Source organism: Pan troglodytes, chromosome 9 (assembly GCF_028858775.2).
Source record: "Pan troglodytes isolate AG18354 chromosome 9, NHGRI_mPanTro3-v2.0_pri, whole genome shotgun sequence".
Classification (NCBI taxonomy): Eukaryota; Metazoa; Chordata; class Mammalia; order Primates; family Hominidae; genus Pan; species Pan troglodytes.
The window spans coordinates 23,819,168-23,833,101 of NC_072407.2; the positions used below are offsets into that span (position 1 = coordinate 23,819,168).

General features: G+C 44.3%; 1 protein-coding gene across 11 annotated transcripts in view; it reads left to right on the forward strand.

The window, feature by feature from the left end:
* NAV2 (neuron navigator 2) overlaps positions 1-13,934 on the forward strand; it is a 773,425-nt gene that overhangs the window by 440,371 nt on the left and 319,120 nt on the right. The gene's annotated exons all lie outside the window — the stretch shown is intronic.

Consider the following 13,934-nt stretch of genomic DNA (forward strand, 5'->3'; position numbering starts at 1 on the left):
CTTGTTTTGGTGAAACTTGAGCCTGGAAAAGCCAACTAAAGTATATTACTTTCTCAGTATTGAATGCCTCCTAGACTTGGGATAACATTTAATCCAAAGAGTAAGGTGATATTTCCTGAGATAGCAATGAGTTCATGTTTTGAAATTAAATAAGATGAGTTTATTGCGTCAGCTGGCTTTTTTTTTTTTTTTTTTTTTTTTTAAAGCACTAATTGCAGTAGTAAATGTTCTGTCCACGGAGTAATGTCTGGCCACTGTATGGGGAGGAGTGGGAGCTATAGGCATGGTAGTTTTCATTCCTTAGAAGCTGTCTCACTGTCTCTCTTGTTAGGTACTATTCCAGATTTAAGTATATTTTGGCTTAAGGGGACCCCTATTTGAATAAATAGATTTCCAAACCCAGACAACTTGGGGACAAAAAGGTTTCTTTTACATTATCTTTCCTGAATACATGCTACATGCTTTCTGCCCTTTCTCCTTCCCAAGGTGCTTATCACTCAGTAAGGATGACTGCACACCTACCTTACACCAGGCAAGGAGGGAAAAGGTTCTGTTTATAGACCTTCTTAGATAGCCAAGTTGGTCAAAAAAGAAAAAAAGGGCAAAGACAGGAATTTGGAGTTTATTGCATTATCTTCTTGACTTAATTCCCAGAAGTGTTTTAGATTCTAAAAATGTGAAGATTAATGTACAATTGAAATAGACTTCTTCAAAGAGGCAATTGGTGTTCCAAGGCCATCTACAGTGCAGTTCCAGGATGTTTCAGCTGCTAAGCCTATTATGTCTTCACAGTGGAAGTTGTGGTTACAGTCTGCTATTTCATGCCACCACCTTACTCTCAGCTCATCTTGACCCTCTGCAGACACCTGCTATAGCATCAGCACTGGGAAGTCAGCACTTTAGTCTCCATCATTTTTGTATCCCCAGAAACAACACAGCTCCTGGCACACACTAAGTGTTCAATTAATGGAACAATGGTACAGTTGCCATTTCAGTGTTTCAGTATAATGCAAAGTTGAATCACATAAAATGTGGGGTTGTTTACTGTAAGGTCATTGAGATTGCATACAGCTTCATTTGTGCCTTTAAACACAGTCACCCCACCAGTAAGTTGGGGTCCCATAAGAGGACTGATTTTTGCCAGGTCAGATTAGATACAGCTTCTCCTGTGGGAGAGTGACTTGGGTGTGGAGAAGGAAGCCAGAAATACTGATGGAGCTTTCTTTGGGGAATCCAAGTGGGAACCTGGGGGAGAGGGAAAAGGGGAGGAGTTCCCTTTCTTCCCTACATAGCTCCCTGCTGTCCAGTTTACAACATAATTGGCTAGGGAGGCTGGACTAGAGGGAAGACACTTCTACAAATTACCCAGCAAGAACTGTGTGTTAAGCTGGGCGTGGTAGCGTGCACCTGTAGCCTCAGCTACTGGGGAGGTGGACGGGGGTGGGTGCTGAGTTGGGAGGATGTTTTGAGGCCAGGAGTTGAAGGCTGTAGTGTGCTGTATTTGTGCCTGTGAATAGCCACTGAACTCCTGCCTGGACAGCATAACAAGACCCCATATTTTTTAAAAAGTTAAAAACAAAAGAAGAAGAAGAAGAACTGTATGATAACCACTCTGGGTGCCAGATTGCTGCATTTTTAGTTTATTTTTTTGAGATAGTGTCTTGTTCTGACACCCAGGCTGGGGTGCAGTGGTACCATCATAGCTCACTGCAACCTCAAACTCCTGCGCTCAGGGGATCCTCATGCCTCAGTCTCCTGAGTAGCTGAGACTATAGGTACACACCAACATGCCTGGCTAATTTTTATTGTATCTTTTTTTTTTTTTTTTTTTTTTTTTTTTTGGAGATGGGGTCTCAGCATGTTGCCAGAGCTGGTCTTGAATTCCTGGGGAAAAGGGATCCTTCTGCCTCAGCCTCCTAAAGTGTTGGGATTACAGACGTGAACCACTGCACCCGGTAGAGTGCTGCATTCTAAAGCAGGATGTAGAAATCATCTAAAGGCTGTAGATTAAGCACTGTTGGAGATCAGAGAGAGGCAATTTGTGTAACGCATTGATTTCAGAAACAAAAAGAACTTGGTACAAATCATTGTGACCCTGGGCAAGTTGTTTAATTTGTCTGAACTTCCATTTCTCTATCTGGAAGATTGGTGGAGTCCTTTTCTCACAGGGATATCAGATATCTTTAAGAGGTGTGTATGCGATAGCATGATAGTAAACTTAGAGAGGGGCTGGAAAAGTCACCTCCTCTGAATTCAGACCCAGGAAGGATGGTTGTCCTTCAGGAAGCCTCCCAAATCTAGGACTTGGAGCTGGGCTGAAAGAATAGGCAAAATTTAGAGTGGGAGAAAGGGAGGGTCATAAATAAGGTGAATGGCAAGTATAAAGAGCCATACTTTCTTGATTTTATGAAATTTCTTTCATAATTTAGCTAGCAGGAGGGGCTTATGAGTAGCTAGCTTTTCCTGGCTCAGAGAGAACACATGTACTCTCTCCTCTCCAAAAGAACCTGGATGCCCATCCCACATGTTACTTTCTCCATTCTAAGCAGTGTGGTTCCAAGTCCAATTTAGCATGAATATTTCAAATGTAATATGTCCCAGATGTAGAGTTAAGTAACCCCTCAAACTTTCCCCCACCTCAGTCTTCCCACTTCTGTAAGTCGGGGTTTCTCAGCCTCAGCACTTTTGATAGTTGGGGCCAGATGACCATTTGTTATAGGGGGCTCTTGTGTGCATTGCAGGATGTTTAGCAGCATGCCTGGCTTCTACCCATTGTAAAATGTTTGGTAGCAACACCCAGTCATGACAATCAAAAATGTCTCTGTAAGTTTCCAGATGTCCCCGAGGGGGGAAAGTTGCCCCAGTTGAGAACCACTGTAGTAAATGGTCCCACCACTTAACCAGCTGCACAAGCCAGAGCTTGAGGCATCATCCTTGAGTCCTCCTTTTCTGCATTCGTTCATTCTAATAGCAAATACTTCCGTTTGAGCCTCCCCAATAGATCTAAAGTCCAACAACTTCTCATTTCATAGACGAGGACACCTTCACCCTTCACTTAGAGAACTGCCATAATCTCCTAACTGGTCTCCATAGTTTCACTATTGCCTGCTTCCAGTCTGTTCTCCATACAGCACCAGAGAGGTGTCAAAAAAGAAATGTCACTGTACCAGTCTGCTGCTTTAAGCACATGTCAGTCTGCTCCCTTCCCTCTCTCTCCTGTACCTCCTTTGGTTGCTCACCAGGCCTCAGCTGCACCATTCTTCCTCTGGTTCCTCGAACTCACCAAGCTCATTCTCACCTGGGGGAGTTTGCCCATGGCATTCCCTTGCTCTGGAATGCTCTTCTCTCTTCTTTTTACTTGACTGGCTCTTATCTCTCAGGAACTCTACCTAAGTGGAGCTCCTTCACAGAGACCTTCCCTGATCCCTCTGTCTCATGTAGGTACCCCCTGCAAAATCTGAGTCCCTCATTTTATCCCTTCATAACATCTATGCCAGTTAGTAACAGGCTGTCTTCTTGAAATGTTGCTGGCTCTCGTGAGGGCAAGAATCCTGCTGCAATGCTTTTAATGCAGCCCCACTGCGAGGCATAAGATAGGTGCTCAGTAAATATTCATTTATTTGACTAAATCAACAAATGAATCTCTTCATCTTTCTTGAGGAAGAGAGACACCATTTCTCTAGTTTAAAATTGGTAATTGCAGACCTCTGGAATTATTCTTCCAATAAAATCAGTAAGAAGCTAGTTTTCTTCTTTAGCTTCTCAGTACTGTTAGTACACTGCCTACTAAAGAGTAGATGCCCAAGAAATCACTGTTGAATAGATGAATGGTTCATACTTATGTAATAGTTTGTGAATGCTAAATAATGAAAATAAACAGATTTTAAGCAAGTAGTCGAAATCCCAAAATCCATCCTTTGACCTTCTCAAACTTTCAGGGAGGGAAGGTTTGATTCTCCTCTTCCACACCCAGTCTAAGAGACTGATGCTATTTTCGGCCGTTATTGTTATTGTTAGCTTATAGAAGTAACCGGAATGCATACATGGCATACTGCATGGCCCATAGTACATATTCAGTAAACATTTGTTGACTTGAATCAAAGCACTTAGGAAAAAGAAAAGAGAATTAGACTGGTTGGTGTACAGAGACGGTATATTCAGGTCTTATCGTGAAAATGAAATCAGTCATCAGGTCTTGATTAGAGACAGACAAATTTCATATCCTGTGAGAATTTATTGTCCAGTGGAAGAGGTGACTTTGGAGAACAGGATAGCATATAATTGTGCTAAATAGCATGGCACTGTTTTGAGTATCTTTGTAGTTGCTTTGAATTAGTGCTGGGGCTTCCTCCCCCTTTCTGGACCAGACTCAGCTGTAAGAAGCATGGAGAAGTAATGAAGATTTTTTACATTCTCAGACTGCTTTCTGGGAATCCTGCAAAGTCCCGACTTCTTCTCTGATTACCCTTCTCATGGCTGAGTTCAAGAGCATTTTGAAACCCGGACTTTGAATCTGGGAAAATGCTTTATGACCATTTTTATGACCTCAAAGCAACCCGCTAAGGCAAGTTATTTCCCTCTCTTTGCCAAGGGGGAAAAACCAAGGATCTGGTAAATTGCCCAGGATTTCCCAGCCTCAGATGCTATCTTGTGGGCGGCTCTCATGCACCCGGCTGCATGCTGTCTCTTCCATTAGACGTGCTTTGGCCGTTTGAGGAAGGGCCTGGTCAGTAACCTCAGCCCACATTTTCATGGATTTCATGGTCTTCCTCTGGAAGGAGGAAAGCCCAATTCAGAGAACCATATACTGTTAGAACTGCAAGTTTTCAAGACAGAGTTCTAGTCCAAACCAATCCTTTTATACTTGGGCCAACTGACATCCAGAGAGGGAAAGTGATTTGTTTAAGGTCACAGCCCAAAGTCTCTGACTTCCAGCCCAGGGCATTTTTTGTTCCAACACAGTTGTCTCTTATTAGAAGAGTGTCCTCAGCACCCACGAGTTTTTATTCTTAGAGATAGGGTAGTACAGTATGCACAGAAAGGGCTCAGAGCAATTCCTTACACAGCATAAGGGCTGTGTAAATGTTGCTTTCATTGTTGTGAAACTGCTGCTTATTAGCTGTGTGACCCAGGACAAGTTATTTGATATGTCTGAGACTATGATTCCTCCTCTGTAAGAGTAACTCTGGTTCACCAGAATTGTTGAATAGATTAGAGATTATGTGTATGAGGCACCTACCTGCCTGTATAGTAGGCTCTGAGTAAATGGTCACATCTTTTACTGCCCCCCAAGGTGTGAGGCAACCAACACATCATGCAACACCAAGTCGCTAACAGTTGTTCCTTTCTGTTTGCAAAAGGGAGGAATATTAGGGCTGGATCTGCTGCCACTTCCAGGGAAGAACTGCAGCTTCAATTACTTTTCACTTAAAAGGAATATTGCTTGTTTTTTTTTTTTATTTGTTAGCATTTATTGGGCACTTACTAGGTGGCAATCACTGTTCTGTGCCTTTACACACATTATGTAATTTATCTGCACAACAGTCCCTGTGATGTAAGTGCTATTATTATCCTAATATGATAGATAAGGAAACTAAGTCTCAGAAGGTGATAATTTACCCAGAGTTAGTTAGTAAGAGGGAGAGCCACAATTTCAAACCCAGAACAATCTGGCTTGAAAACTATACCCTTAACCATTCTCGGCCAGGAACTGTGCCAGGCCCAGGTTGCAGACAAGTCCTGCCCAAGTGGACATCACTCACATCAAGGACAGCAGAGGAGGATGGAGCACCTTCCCAGGTTAACCATTACCACCTCACCAGCTGCCAAATGGCAAGAGGGCAAGGCGTTGGAACCGCATCTTTGAGCTCCTCCCCTTCCCTATCCAGCCCGCCCCTTGTACTGCACCCACCAATCTGCTGGGGCCTCTGAACACGTCAAGTCCGCCAAGTTCCTTTCCTTTCCTGGCCCAGGTGTGGAGCCCCTGGGGAGCACACGCTGGCATGACAGGTAGAAGCTGTGCCTGAGAGCTGTTCAAAGGAGCATCTTAATCTGCACATGAGAGAGACCTCATCCCATTGCTGTTGGTAAATACACTTGGTAGCAGAGTTGGGGTGCTGCAGAGTTCTTCCCTCCCTAAAAAGAGTTAGTTCCATGTGAGAACATCTGTGACTGGTTGCCTTTCTCAAGCTTGGTAAGCACTTGGGGCAAGCCGAGTGTTTGGGTTGGAATCTCAGGCCATAACCATCCAGAGAGCGGGCACTCAGTCTCCCCAGAAGAAAGCCTGGCAGGAGAGGAAGGCAGCAAGGTGTGGGGAAAGCATAGGACTTATTCAAATTTCAGCTTTGCCAAGCACTGCTTACATGGCTCTGGGCCTCATTTACTCCCCTCTAGTGTGGAGATGGTCATTCCTCTCCACCTAAGATGATTTTCAGAGGGGCTATATGGTAGACATGTGTGAGCATAGGTGCTAACAGAGTGCCTGGCCCCAGGAGATGCTTTGCAATGTTCAGTTTCTTCCACCATCTCTGTGCAGCACCAACGCTGGGCCCCCATGAGAGGACTGTCCTGGGCATGGTGGGGGAGAGGAGGGTGATTGTTCTGCACATGTGTGACAGTTTATATACCTTTATATACATGCATGGCAATTTATATACCAAAGTGGTGGTAGGAGGTAATTAAATTTAGAGACTGACAGGAGATCCTCTTTTCTGCATGTCTCTCCAACACACATATACTTAGGTCCAGGTCCCAGGCTTTAGGAGCTCTGTGCCAGTGACATTCCTTCCTGTCATGGGTCCCTTTGCCTCTCCCTTCTCCCATAATTTCTTCTGGAAGTCAAAGCTCTCACTGCCAGGGGGATTTTGTTCTAAGTAGTGGGGGGCATTGCCCCCTCCTCCTGCCCTCCGAAGGGTTTGGCCAGCCCATTGGCTCCTCGTACCAAGGCTGACACCCTGGTCTGCTGCAGGGGAGAGCACTCTTGGTAAATGAGAATGGTTTTTCTGAGCCCATTGAAGATCCGTGTCCTAACTGTATGCACCTCACGCTTCCAGAGGGAAAGAGAAAACCTCTATTCCTCCTTGCTGCTGTGACACTGCTGCTGTTTGAGGAAGCTGGGAGGAAAAGGCCTTCTCTGCAAACCTGCCAGCAATTACAGAACTCACTCAGACTCTGCCTGGATGCAGGCTCTGGTTTATGTCTCCCTTTGGGACATCTCTTCTGCTTTATTTGAAACTTCCGGCTTCATTAATAGGTACCCTTAATACTCTTATCTCAGCATGCCTTCTGGGTTTACTGAAGCATCATGCCAGAGCACATTCTTCCTTGGAAGTTACAGTTTGTTCTGGGGGAGGTTTTAGGTGCTTAACTTTGAGACTTGGGTTGTGAGGGATGGGGGGTGGAGGGAAGGCAGTGGAAGACAGGGAGCGCCTAACAGCTCAGTTTTGAGTGAGCCATTAAAAAAAAAAAAAAAAAAAAAGAGGCTGGATGCAGTGGCTCATGCCTATAATCCCAGCACTTTGGGAGGCCGAGGTGGGTGGATCACCTGAGGTCAGGAGTTCGAGACCAGCCTGGCCAACATGGCGAAACCCTGTCTCTACTAAAAATACAAAAATTAGCTGGGCGTGGTGGTGGGCACCTGTAATCCCAGCTACTCAGGAGGCTGAGGCAGGAGAATTGCTGGAACCCAGGTACAGAGGTTGCAGTGAGCCGAGATCATGTCATTGCACTCCAGCCTGGTGATAGAGTGACACTCTGTCTCAAAAAAAAAAAAAAAAGAAAGAAAGAAAGAAAGGATGGATGGAGGTGCTGCCCTGGATTTGTCTCAGTGCATATATCACAACAGCTGATTATTGTCAAGTTTGAAGATGTCTTTTGTTTTCCATCTCTGATTTAGAGCCATTGGATATGTGTATAATTGTCTTAACTTTTATGATGATTGAATTTAGAAAAGCCAATCAAATCAGCTAAAATTCCAGCCAAGTTATAATGTATTCACTGGGGAAGCATTGATTCAGTGCCAAAGCATGCCCAGCACTAGCACTCTTTGTCAACTGCTTTTCTTCACTTCCTTCTGTCTCTGCTGCCGTCACCTAGCCTGGGCCTCTTGCACCTGGACTGTTCCAGTAGCCTGGGCTTCCTGCTTCTGCTCCCAACCCTGCCTCTCTGTTCATTCTCCCCATAGGTGGCCAGAGCGGCCTATGGAAAACTTAAATCAGATTGTGTTGTGCCCTGTTTTAACCTTTCCCTGGCTACTCAAGGAAACAGAATAAAATCCGATTCCCCTGTCCTGGCCTGGAGTGCCCCGTATCATCTGGCCGCTGCCTTCCTCCTGATATCATCTCAAGTTTCTTGTTTTCTCAGCCACAGGCGCCCACCTCAGGGCCTTTGCCTTGGCTATTCTGCTTTTCCAGAATATTCTTGCCTGGCTCTTCACATGATGCTTCCTTCTCATTTTATCCTCAGAGAGGCCGCCGGGACCCCCAACCACAGTGTCCACTTCAGTCCCTACCTCATGTCTACCACACACTTCCTTCAGAGTGCATCACACACCGAAATCGCCTCGTTTAGGGGTATGTTTACTTGTTTATCATCTGCCTCCCTCAACTTGTAGATGAGCCCCATGACATAGGGACATGTCTGCATTATTTTCTACTGAATTCCTGGTACCTCACAGAATATCTGGTTCAAAGGTAGGGCCTAATAAATATTTGTCAAATGAATGAATGACAAATGACTTGAGCAGGGTCCTCTGAAAAGGAACGCCTGTGCTCGGCGTTGTAAGGAGGCTTTCTTCTCACTCCATCTAAGCCAGCGACGGTTCCTCCTCCCCCTCAACAGTTGTTAGGGTCCCACACGCCATATATCGTTGTCACATTGGTTATAATGTATCATCTTTCTCACTTCCTCTCTGAGATCCTACTCTTATGGGTAGATTTCCAGTCTCTTACATCTTTATAGCTGCTGAAGAACCCAACTCATATCTTACAAAACAGGTGTGATCCCACCCTTCAAAAACTGTTTTAAGTCAATATGGTATTTACAATGAATATAACAACTATTTTCCCCAGAAGACCTTTTCCCTTCTCAAACATTCTAGGATATATTTTGTGACATCTGAGCTAAAAATGACCATGGTAGGTCCACAGAGAATGTGGCTTCATCCTGTCCTGTTAGCAGGGAGTTACTTCCTTGGCTTTGTTCCTAATCTTTCCTGTTACGCCCTCTTGTGATGGGTTTAGGGGGAGGGACCTAAGTGCCAGTAGCATTTTTATGGGATGTCTAGAGAGAAAATGCCAACCTCCTTTCCCTCACATAATTGTGAATTTGTATTCTTGAGGTAAACTTACCTCTGCGGCCATGGCTCTGTAGCTTTTCCCAGTTAATATTCATTTATTTGAATAATTTATTGCAAACCTTTCCTCTCCCTCAACTCCAGGAATATATATATCTCGAAAACTGCATTTAAAGAAAACAATTGCAATAAAGACAATCATCGAAATTAATGATTTAACTTAAAAGGCCTAGCGGCATCTTTCTGCCCTACTCGGTACCCTATGGAGTAGGCATACTCAGTGGCTTCCTTTCCCAGGTACAGGAGTGCAGGCAAACAAGGTTGAATAACCTGTCCAGTGCCACAGTCTGTGCAAGGCTATTGACATTCGTGACTCTAACAGTTTTCCTGTAAGACCAAACTATTCCCAAGGGCCTGAGAAGAGAAATGGGACAGAAGTTATTTAAAATGAGTTGTGAACATTCTCAGAGCCATCTCATACTGCTGTCCTGATAAGCCAAATAGATTAGATATTTGGAATTCCCCAGAACATTTATTTGTAAGATTTGATTTAAGTCAATGTCACCCAAGCTTATCATTCTCATGGCATATTTAGAATTTTTGCCATATTTGCCTACCACTTATGTCCCTTATTTACTTGTTTCCTTCAAATTGACTACCTAACCTGTATAAATTTAAATAAAGAGGAAACAAAATATTCTAATGGTAAATGCGAAAGCAATATTGGGCAAAATAGAAGGTAATCATAAAAATAAATATATAGCTATTAAGATGTTCACCAGTGTACAGTCTGAAATCTTATAAATTATACCATAAGTAGTTCATCTACTGTAGTTTGTGAAACAGAGATTTATAAAGTAAGGCTAACTCTTATTGATCAGAGAGAAAGGAAGACAGGGGAATGGGAAAGCAAAGGAACTACTAAAGCTCACATAATGGTCAGAAAGTTTTAGTCTAACACTTCGTGATAAATTTGCCTCCTCATGTTGATTGGAAAGTGTGATGAAGGTTTGTCTCAGTGACAGATCTGCCTTTGTCCTTCCAGTTTGCCATGGGACAAATTGTGGTTATTTCTTTGCACAGCAAAAGGTTTTGTAGATACTTTGAGCCCTCCTTGGCCATAGGCATGGTTAGTCAATATATACTTTCATTTGTCAGTTCCACAGACTGTAGTGGCTTTGAGAAACCCACTTAGGTTTAGCTGGCTCCTGAATGAAAATGAATCTGGATTCCTCATGGACTCAGGTAGTGAGCAGCTCGTAAGAGTAGGGCTGAGCACTAAACTGCATGTATATAATGTGTTATGTAGTTACTGAGCTTGAGGAGCTAAATAGTAAATTAGGGAATTCATCAATGGGGGGGATAGTCCAGGAACTAGGAACCATTCTTGGTACCTCAAACAAGAAGAGATTTCATACAGGGAATTGGATACTTATAGAATTTCTGGAAGAAAAGAAATGAGAAGTTACAAAGAACAGAAGTTAGATCTAGGGGTGCTCAGCTATAGTAGTTTGGCCTTGAAACCAAGAGTTCAACCAGACCCTCCTAATATGTATTACTACAGCAAGAAAGAGGGCCTCTGCCTCAATCCTCATGCAGGTGCACCTTATTGACAGAACCCAAATTAAACAAACCTGTCTGCTGTCATGAGGGCTTGAAAATCCTCAACTTTCTTTATTGTGAACCCTTTCTGGGTGCCATATATTGTACTGAAAACATTTTACATGCAGTAATTTAGTTCTTCATCTGAATGTTATTTCTTCCCATTTTAGCCTCAGAGAACCTAAGTAATCTTCCTCCCTGACAAGGTCACACAGCTGTTAGGAAGCTGAGCCATAATGCTAAACACAGGTCAGGCTGACCCTGAAACTGGTGTGCCCAGTCGCTAAGCCACACCACCTCTCTGTGGAGGGAAGGCTGGTGGAGATAGGTTGGTAGCATTGTACTACTCCATCTCTGACTTTTTCTCATCCAAACCTTACTACCACGTGCCCCTACACACCCTGAGCAGAATTCTGCAAGATTGTTGGATTAAGCCAATTTTGTTCTCTTCTTCCTGTGGCCTTGCTGGTACTTGCTGCTTGTTACCATGTAGCTGAGATTTGCACACTTTCTCTGATTAGGTAGTCTCCCCATGGCTCTATTGTCTCTTGGCACTTGGCATGCATTTCGGCCCCCACTTTCCTTCTTCTCCATCCCCTCCCATTTCCATATTGCTGAACCCAGGTGAGGCTGAGGCCAGGATATGATGAGTCCTGAGTGCCAGGCTAAGGATGCTGAACTTTATCTCAAATGGTATGAGGGGTCACTGGCCCCCCACACAGGTTTGAGAGCCAGAGAGAGAGTGATGTGATGGAGGCATGTAGAGGATCGAGCAGGAGAATGTGGGCCTGGTCGGCATGAGAAAAGGCCAGAATGAGAGAGCAGCTAGGAGACAAGAGCAGTAGATGAGTCCCCCCACTTCCCCTCCACCCCTCCTGGTCTTTATTGGCTTTTCAAAGCGCATGAACTCTTTCCCTAACAATTCCTGAATCTCAGGTGGTTTTAGGCTCTCAGTTTGGCCACCAGTGGTTTTATTGTCTGTTGGCATTTGCCATCCATTTCAGCTGCAGTTATGTTCTCCACCTCCTCCCATCCCCATATTGCACAGTTCAGAAGGCTAAGACTAGGTTCTTAAAAGCATTTTTCTCTCACTTGTGGAGAGTTCTGATCTTAGACTATTTCCAAGGGTCAACTTGTAAATGCCATTCATTCTCTCTTTTTCTTTTCTGTACTATTTTTTAATGCCTTGACCATGATGTGGAAGATTTGATTGACCTTCTGACCCGAGATACTCTGGTCATGACAGTGAGTGGGAGCAAGCCAGCTTCTGTGGACACAGACAATGAGATGTGGCAGCTCTGGTTGGAACGAGCCAGTTCTAGCACAATGGATGGATTTTTGAATTCAGAAATACCTGCTTTGAATCCCTACTCTGCCACTCTGTGTGGGGAGCTTATAGAACCTGGAGATCTTTCTTAGCTTCCCTGGGCACCAGTTTTCCCTTCTGTACAGGAGGGATAACAGTGGCCCTCCTCAGGTTGTCCTGAGGACTCAATGAAGTCACCGGTGTAAAGCTTTCACCATGATGGGCATGTGTATGGTATGAGCTCTGGAAATACTTTTCACCTTTCCTTTTCAGCTTGTTGGGATCTGTAGGAGATGGTTCTGATCAGCTTAAGTCAGTTGATGTTTGTCTGATGATTTAGCCTCTAGGGCTTTTCTTTCCTAGTGGCCATGGTGTGATTCCCTCCCTCTGGTCTCTAGTAAAGGCCTCAGCATAGACAGACACACATTCCAGACCCACCCAGGAGAAGACCAGTGAGCCAACCCAGATCACAGTTGTCTCCCAGTGAATTGAAGTCCACACCAAACACCAGTTGATGGTTCATCTAGGAGATGCAGTGTACCTACTCAGTCCTGTTAAAATGTGTCTCTTCTTTCCTGTAATAGACAGAAGTGCACTCCCTTCTCACCAAGAGAAGTGCTCAGACGTGACTGCTTGACCGCTCCAACTTCTCTGCCAGTGCAGAGAGCTTGAAGCTTTTGCAGTTCTCCAAGCATCTGGCCCATCTTATCTAGATGACATTTGGAATTTTAATCTTCTAGTTATGAGTTTTCATAAATCTAGTTTGAAATCATCACTGCCAATCTCCTCTTCTGTGGGAAAATGGCTTTAAAAAGATGTGGGGAGGGGATGGTTTGTGCATGAATGAAGATGACGAGAAATGACACTTGTTGTTGGAAGGGAGGCTGGCCACGGGGAGCCCTCATGCTTGTTTCTGACTGTGGATAAAGTACTGCTTTAGTTTAACTCGACTTTGGAAGCCTGAGTTGGGGTTTTGGGGATCTGCAACTGATACTGTGTCAAATACTGTGTCAGATGCTTTACATGGGTTATCTCATAGCTGCCTTCATGTGTACCCATTTTACAGATAGAGAAAAACCGAGGTTCTGATGTATTACATAACTTGCCTGGTGTTACCAAGTGGATGGTGGAGATTTTAAAATCTAGGTTTAGCTGACTTCAAAGCTTTTAGTTTTCCTGGCAATGCCTGACTTTGACCTATGAATCTATGGACTCTTGGAAACAAAATCCCTAAATTTACAGATCTGAAATATCAGCACTACCCCAGTCAGTATTCTTGTAACCCCTTTAGCACACATCCCCTCCACTCCGCTCAGAGGAAATGCATGAGGTGGTTAAGGAGAAGAGGTGAGCAGAGGCTGGGTCCTGCAAGACCATGCCAAGGTCTCAGGGGCTGGGACTTTATCTTGAGGATAACAGGATGATATTGAAAGTCCTAACAGAAGAGTGGCATGAAGCAACTTCAGCAACTATTGAGGGCCGACACTAGCAGACATGCCTTTTCCCGCTGATTGATTGAAAGCGTTCTTATGCCCACATGAATTCCAAGAGACCCTACTGCTTCATCTTCAAGAACTCCAGGGATTCTGGGCCCACAGGTGGGGAACTGCCAGCATAGAACATTTTCATAGGACTTAGAAAGGTAAGGAAGAGTGAGGAGGGCGTTCCAGATTACAGATCTTCACTGAGTTAGTTCTACAATTGCTGAGTGTTGTGTCCCTGTCACCAAAACCT